Here is an 8,052-nt window from a genome sequence, read left to right as displayed (position 1 = left end):
AACTCATCCACCAGCCCCTTTGACCCAAATCCATCTGGCCCTTGGATGTATTCGGTGCTCTCAGGAGAGCAATAAGGACCTGCATGCACCTCTGGTGCTGCTAAACCTCTTCTCCCCGACAGCAGCATCACTTCAGTGCAAGCTACAGTAAGCTCACAAGTGGAGCCCAGTGTTAATGCAGAAATTACATTTCAGAAGCACTTCTTGCCAGCACTGGCTGTGCAATACAATGAAACTGCAGTCATAAAAAGCTCTCCAGGTGCAAAAGGCTATGAAAGGTTACAGCTCTCAGATGTGATTCCTTGGTACCTCTTGTCCTGCAGACCATGGTCAAGGGTAAAGTGGTGCTCAGTGCTGCCCTGAGTAGCCCCAGCCTGGATGCTGTTATAACTCTTAGACTCTTCCTTCTATAGCCTTTCTAATCTAATGTTTGGAAGATGTAGGTCATCCTTAAGATCCTGCAATTGCAAATAGATGGAGCATCTGCAATTGGTGACCAACCAGCAACAGCCATACGTCCCAGCTGGACCCAAGGACTCTAATAAAGGTTTGGGTGGTGGGGTCGTTACAACAGGTAATCGATAAATGTGCGATTGGGAAATGATTATTTGTGCAATTCATCATAATTTCCAAAGCTGAAATGTCCCAGGTCATGGTGTGGGTGCACCTAGGATGGCCCAGCACTCTCCAGCTGGTTGCATGCTGCAGTTTGCCCATCACTGGCTGAAAAACACACCCCTGGTTTTGTTCAAAAGCTCAGGAGGGGCTTGCAGTGCTGCTACCCCCCACATGGCTGAAGCATCATCATCCAATCCACGATCGATCCCATCCTACTGCTTCTCGTTTTGGGGCAGTTTCATGGCAGTTCAGCCCAGAAGTGGACACATCAGTGCATGAAGTGTCAAGGCAATCAGTGGCTGGCCTGGAGCTGGCTGCCAGCTTCAGCATACAGCAGGAGGAACGGCTTGGGGGAAAATGAGAGCAAACGCAGCCCTAAAAGCCAAATATTTGCTTTATTTCATGCATATGCTCCACGCACAGTGAGTGAGAGGCCAAAGGCAGTCCCAGCTCTGATTTCTGCTGCTCCTGTTCGAGCCTGAGGAAGCGAAGGGGAGGATCAGACACCATCAGTGCTAACAAGAGAGCCACTGCTCCTCTTCACTCTGCTCTCTGCTCCTGTTGCTGTGCAACCCCTCTGGTTTGGGGATTGCTCTGCAGTCACAGCTGGGAGTCAAAAAGGTGGTGGGAGGATGGGAAAGGAATTCCTAGTCCCAGCATTCAAACCCCCAGTGCCTTCTGCTGCTCCATGGGCACATAGAAGGACCCAAAGAAAAGCCTTTTTGCATGGGAATCCCCTGGTCAAAAGAGCTGGGTGTGCATCTGCCTAGAGGCAAAGCTGGTCAATGCTCTGAGATGGGGAAGTGAGGATGGGTGAGAGACAATGAGACGAACAGGGGAAAGCAGAGGGTGAAGGAAAGACAAGAGATAGAAGAGGCCGTTTCAAGCATGAGATACCTGGAGGCCCCCGTGAGAGAGCCAGGAAGGAGGACTGTGTCTGCTTAACAGCAGTGATGCCCAGTGTCTGGAGCATCAGAGCCCAGAGCTCAGTGTGTTGGTACCTTTCCATACAGCCCTGCCTGCGGGATTTCACATTGCTCAAATCATCTTCCCAAATCCATTACACCGCTATTAGTTCCCGCCAGCTAATGGACAAAATACTCATGTAGAAGCGGTTCATTATTCAACCAGCCTCAGTGGCCAAATACTATTCATCAAGGCAAATATTTGCATTTTTATTCCATCAACCAGCAAATGAATGATCAGCAAATACCCGCTCCTAGGCTCTGGCCAGAAGCAGCAGCGATGGAACGTCCCAGGGAGCATCTCCATCACTTCATAGCCACCAACACGACTGCCCTGGTTGCTTTGGGACTTAGAGAGGCATCAGTGATTTACAGAGCAGAGCATAAATATAAATAAAGGGAAGGGGTGGGGGCACATCTGGAGTGATTTCAGCATCCCCATGCCCAGGAGCCCAAGATGGGAAGATGGGAAAAGCCTCAACTCTCCACTGTCTCTCCCAGAGCACACTTCTCAAGGGAATGGATTTGCCAGGGGAGGTTCAGGTTGGATATTAGGAAAGTTTAACTCTCAAAGAGTGGTCAGGCAGTGGGACAGGCTGCCCAGGGAGGTGGTGGAGTCACCGTCCCTGGAGCTGTTCAAGAGCCAAGGAGATGTGGCACTGAGGGACATGGTCGGTGGGTGATACTGGCGGTTAGTGGACAGTTGGACTAAATTATCTTAGAGGTCTTTTCCAATCTTAATGATTCTATGATTCTCATCAGCAGGCTCCTCATTTTCAAACTAAACCACATTAGTACTCTTGTACCAATATTGTCTTTTATCTTCACCAGCTCCTTCCCTGGGGTCCCCTTTTCCCTGGGCATCTCCCAGTGCCCATGGGCTGCACAAGCTCCTGAGAGCTGGTGCAAACCAAGAGCTGCAAAGCCTTGAGCACTTCCCCAGCTAAATAATTTACAATCCCCTCTCTGATCCTGTGCTTAGCCTGGCCAGCAGCCAACTCCACCCCATGAATAGGGTCTCAGTGGTGAGGAGTCACCCAATAGCTCATCCTTGGGTGAATGCATGGTCCAGAGGAGGACAAGAGAGCTGTGGGTCAGTATTAGGGTAGATCCCAGCAGAGCATCCTCAGGATGAGCTGTGGTTTTGAACTTGGCGTGCTCACTGCTCCCTTTGATCTCCCCTTCATTAGTCTCTCTCCTTTGCTCTCAAACGTAATTAATGCTTCCCTGATCAGAAGCCCAGCCATGAGGAGAGCTTTAACAGCTCATGTTTTACTGTGTGTTCCTATTAAAGAAGGGCTGCCGTGCTCAGGCAGAGGGGAGCAAGGAGAAGACTCCATTTGGAGCTTCAAAACACCATAACGTCCCCCCCTGCCCCATTGCCACGGACCATGGGAGCGTGCTGTCTCCCTCCACCACCCAGTAATGGATTTGCCCACGGTCTTGGACCCACCTAACCTAGATCTAATATCCGAATTTTCACAAACCTGCACCACCTGCACACAGCATCCTTCTCCTCCACTCCACAAAAGGAAACCAAAGATATTTTTTGCACAGAGGGTTTATTTTTGTGCTCGCATCCCAGCCTTTGCACCAGTCCTGGACAACCCCATGCTGCCTCCGGCACCAAGGTCATTGCACTCAGGTGGCATTGCCCAGCAGGAGCCCCAGGGCTGGCTTTGGTCTTGGCACGGCAGCCTGCCCAGACATCACAAAGTCACCTCAGGTGACATTTTTCCAAAGAATTTAGCTTGTCCTGATAAAAGCCAGCTCAAATCCTGTCTGTACAGACTTTGATCTTGAAGGCCTTTTCCAAAGTAGATGATTCTGTTATCACACAAATGCTTTTCTGAGGGAATGGGCTGGTGTTCCTGCTACGCAAGAAGATTTTCTTCCAAACAGCTTTTGGTCAGGCACTATTCTGCATATTGTGTTGCAGAGAGTCCTGTGATAATCATCAGCTCATGACACCCAGCTCCAGGAATTTGGGGGATGATCCTCTGCGTCCCCCAAAATGGAGAATCTTATTTTTTGCCCCTGCAGCATGCAGGAGAATGATGCATGTTTCAAGGCATAGCACAGGGAAGAGCTTCTCTCGGGTCAGGGAAATGAGAAACACATTGCAAAGAAAGCACAGGGAACTAAAGGAGATGTGATGCTCACACTGAGGACATGCAATATATAAAATACAGAAAATGAAGCAGCAGAGGTCACTCAATACAACCCTGTCTCTTGCAAGCACAGGATTAGCGAGGAAGGGTTTTGGGTTTTGTGTTTGGTCAGCTGCTCCTGCATCCCATAAGAGATGCTCCTCTCCTCAAGTGATGCTCCACTATGGTTCAGCTCCAAGCCTGCCTAAGCTCAAGCTGTCAGGATTAAATATCTCGTGTTGCTTAAAGCAGCTTGTCATGTTACTTCAGAATAACTCAGAGTTACTCTCAGCTTTACCAATGAGGAAAGCTTTCCCCTTGCTGTCGGAGTGCTGGAAGAGCCCATCCCCAGCACAACGGAGCCTGCAGCAGGTTGGAAGGCTCATCAGCACTTACAGAATTGTCAGGTGGGCGTCTCTGAACATTCTCTTGTTTCATGACTGGTGTGGATCTCAGAAGCACAGGGAATCTCTACTCTCAACTCCTTCTTCCCCGCTGCCAGCACTCCAAGCTGCGGATATATCACAATATCAAAAGGTTTTGACAATTTTGGATCCCAAGAAGACCAGGATAGCCCCTTTTTTGGGGGCATGGGTCTTTCCTGCTGAGCTTCACGGGAGATATATGGATGACAGCAAGAGAAACCCACATCCCCATCCATCTTCATGATTTTTTTTCTTTGCTTCCCATCCCCAAACCATTTGCATGGTGAAGAACTGCAGAGGGAGAGGCTACAAAACAGGCATGTCAGAAGAGACTCTGTGTGCAGGATGCTCACCTGAGATCCAGCCATGAGCCCATGAGTATGGAAGAAGAAAGGTGTTAAGAGTCCAAAGCATCCTGGTGCTGTGGCAGGGACCGGCCCCAGCTTCCAAGTTCCTACTTCCCATCACTCCCACATTTCTCTGCGTGAAAAGCTGGCTGGGTATGGGGACGTTTCCTGGGACATCTCCAAACGTTCGCATTGCAAAGGAAGAAAACCCTTGTCAGATGGCAATCTGCATCCAAAACCAGCTCTCAGCCCACCAGGCAGCACCCAAACCCCATGGCAGGGTAGCAGTCCCCTTTCTGGTCCACATTGTCCCCCTTCAGAGGATGCAATAGGAACTCAGACCTTTGCTTTGATGTGGTTTGTTGCAGTGAGGTTCAGGACCCATCTATAACCCCTCCAAAGACCCCATATCAGGGCACTATCACAGGCTGTGCCTATACAAGCTGCCTTGCTTCAACCTCAAAGGCCAGTACAAGCTGGGAGCCTTCTACAAGACACCATTCAACTGCATCACAAACATCAGGGTTAATTTTACCCAAATTAAGGCACTGGGAGGCCTTCACAAAACCAAGATGGGTACACTGCTACTGACTGGGAGAGCATCCTCCACGTGCACCCGCATCGCTGCTGTGGGGTATGGAAAACGAGACAGCCACACGTGGGGTGCTCACATCACAGTGTATCTCAGCCCCAGCCAGAGCCAGAGGCAGGCTGAGCACGCACACGTGTGATTTCACACGAGCCAACTCCCAGACACGCTCCAGCACCGCGTCCCCAGCTCACCCAAACACACAGCACCCTCCCGCACTGCAGCCCACGCGCCCACAAAGCTGGTTAAACAAACCAAGCTATTTTTCCCTGCAAGCTCGGAGGGAAGAAAAATATATATTGCAGTTGCTGCTATACTTAAGCACTTGGCTCTTACCAAGGAGAGATAGCAGTGGGTAATCCAAGCCTTGTAGCAAATGGCTTTGAGTGGGAAAGTTTGCACCGGCGTAACGAAAGCGATGCCTTCTGAAGTTTCAGGCACAGCACGGGCATCTCTCCGTCATCTATGAAGCAAAGAAGGCTTCCATAAATTTTGTCTAATCCTTTCCAATTTAGGAAGATTTAAATCTTTCTATTTTCATCAAATATGTGCCAGCTTACAGGACGGATCCTCTGAGCACACCCAGAAGAGCACAGCCAAATGCACACAAGGTTATAAGCACTTTCTCATTACATCCTGTCCACATACAACCCCCATAGGATATTTCAGGGAAAAAAAAAAAAAAGCAGTTGCAGCATTATTTATGTCTACTTTCCCCAAAACTCAGAAACAGCCAGATGTATTTTGTCCAGGCTGTCCCAAAAGGTTCCTGACAAGGAAGAGCCCCAAATTGGAGCATTTGCTGGGTGACTTTGAATGCTGTGAGTGATGCAGCAGGAGAGCACAGGTACAGCTGCGTAGGCACCCCAAAAGCAAGCCATGGGCAGACACAGCCATTGGGATGCCTCATAGGGTCCCCATCTGGCACAGTGGGGCCATAGGGAGCACACATCATAGAATGACAGAATCATAGAACGGCTTAGATTGGAAGGGACCTTAAAGATTGTTTAGTTCCAACCCCCTTGCCATGGGTGAGATTGCCAACCACTAGATCGGGCTGCCCAGGGTCTTTGGGCAGCTCATGATGGATGAGAGGCAGACACACGAAACTCGTATTTTCCCATGTGAACTGGAACATAGGGCCAGCACCTCACTCATCTTCATTTCCTAAATTGCTGGGCTGGTCTCCAAACCACGGAAATCTCACACTTGGGTAGGATACAAACCTTTTTCCACCAGGTTGTTTTGCAGAGGTGGGTAGACCATTCCTTGCAGTGCCCAACCCAACACAGCCCCACCTGCAGCTCCTTGTATTGCTTGAAACCTGCCATTATGGAACCTCCTAGCTTGGCTGGAATAGTGCTTTATGATGAAACATGAGTTGCTCTTTTCGCAGGAAGAAGACGTGGGAGATGGAGACTGTCATCCCAACCTTTTATCAGTGCCAGCTCCCTGCAAACACAGATGTGTAGGTGAATTGTTGAAGCGATGGGGACTCACCAGCCACTGTTTAGATGCATGGCCATGAAATGGGCACTTCTTCATGGAAGAGCAATGGAGAAGTGTTGCAGAGCACGAGGGATGGAAAAAAATAAAACTCAACAAAATAAACTTCACAGCAAGACATGAGATGGAACGGGCACCTTCCATGTGCTGCTGCCCATCTTGGCAAGGAGAACAGCAGACGTCTCACTGCATCAGATAGAGGAGGAATTACAGGAAAGCAGCAAGATGAAATAACCACAAGCCTTTCAAAGTCAGCTCCACAAGGTTTGAGGGAACACGGGCTTCATTTCATCAATTGTGAAAATCCATTAGCATCTTGCTAAAGTCCACTTGAAATATTCATCTGGAGAATACTTTATGCAAAACAGTCTTAAAAGCTGTTGGAAAATATGAACATTGACATCTAAATTCTCCTCCCACAGAGGTCACCTCCCAGCTGGTTCAAAGGTGGCATCAGGGACAGCATCACACGGTCACCACCCAAGGGATGCGGCAACCCACATAAGGAGCCCTTTGCTAATATTGAGAGAATAGAGCAAGTTTGGGCCTCTTTCCAGTGGGTTTCCCATCCTTGCTTGCCTCACTGATCTCCCACTATGTGGTTCAGGGTCCTCTGCAAATCCTCCCCATGGTCCCAGCCCAAGCCCAACACTTCAGACAAGGTACCTAAGCCTACAGTCTGGGGACAGCCCCATTCTCTTCCTGTCCAAAGCTGCAGATTTTGTGGGCAATTCTTGACTTTTTCCCCAAAAAGCCACCACATCCAGGGGCAACGTGGCTAATAAATTAACAGAACCCAGCACCGCCTCAGTGGGGAATTGGAAGGCAAGAAGCTCTCCACCATGGTCCTTGCGATTAACGAAATATATTATTAGCATGCCAAAGCGAGGTTTGCCAGTGCCTATAAATACAAGCCGGCAGTGACTCAGCAAAGCTGCAGCTATTTTTTTTACCCCTTAATTTCCCAGGTAGGTGCATCTTGGGGTCCTGGCTCCCAGGGATGCTTCGCAGAGGTCGCCATGGAAACCCAACGCAGCAGAAATTGGAGATTCGCTGGGAGAAACCTGCACAAAACCCCCCAACCCCAGCCAGGGATGGTGTGGAGTAGGTTGGCAGCATGAAAATGGGGTTTTGAGCTTTATTTTTTAAGCTATTCCTGGCTTTTAAAGCCATCCCTGCTACGTGGCAGTGAAGATTCTTTGTTGTCTCCTATAGGGATGTGCTGGGAGGCTGGAGGCTCAAAGCAGATTTAACTCATTTACCGACCCTCCAAACCAACAGCGGTAACGTTTGAGGTTCCTGATGCTTTTTCCACACCCCATCGGTGCTCTCAACTAGCCCTAAGATACAAAACCCTCAGATGTACGTTCTGTGATTACCAAGCTTAAAGGATATTTTTTCACTTGCATAGCAGGGCCCTGGAGCAGAGACAGGCAAAGTTTTCCAGGAAAG

General features: G+C 49.3%; 1 long non-coding RNA gene across 1 annotated transcript in view; it reads right to left on the bottom strand.

Moving 5' to 3' along the window:
* Window positions 1-2,189: 2,189 nt before the first annotated feature.
* LOC104912750 overlaps window positions 2,190-8,052 on the bottom strand; it is an 11,301-nt gene continuing 5,438 nt past the window's right edge. Inside the window, exons 2-5 of the long non-coding RNA XR_794866.2 lie at window positions 6,321-6,546; window positions 5,431-5,557; window positions 4,512-4,682; window positions 2,190-4,244 (exon numbers count right to left, since the gene is read on the bottom strand). This is a non-coding gene — a long non-coding RNA (uncharacterized LOC104912750). The remainder of the gene's footprint in view (window positions 4,245-4,511; window positions 4,683-5,430; window positions 5,558-6,320; window positions 6,547-8,052) is intronic.

The sequence above is a fragment of the Meleagris gallopavo genome, chromosome 12 (genome assembly GCF_000146605.3).
Source record: "Meleagris gallopavo isolate NT-WF06-2002-E0010 breed Aviagen turkey brand Nicholas breeding stock chromosome 12, Turkey_5.1, whole genome shotgun sequence".
Lineage (NCBI taxonomy): Eukaryota > Metazoa > Chordata > Aves > Galliformes > Phasianidae > Meleagris > Meleagris gallopavo.
Note: the sequence above shows the minus strand (reverse complement) of the source record. Positions and strands in the feature narration are given on the sequence as shown.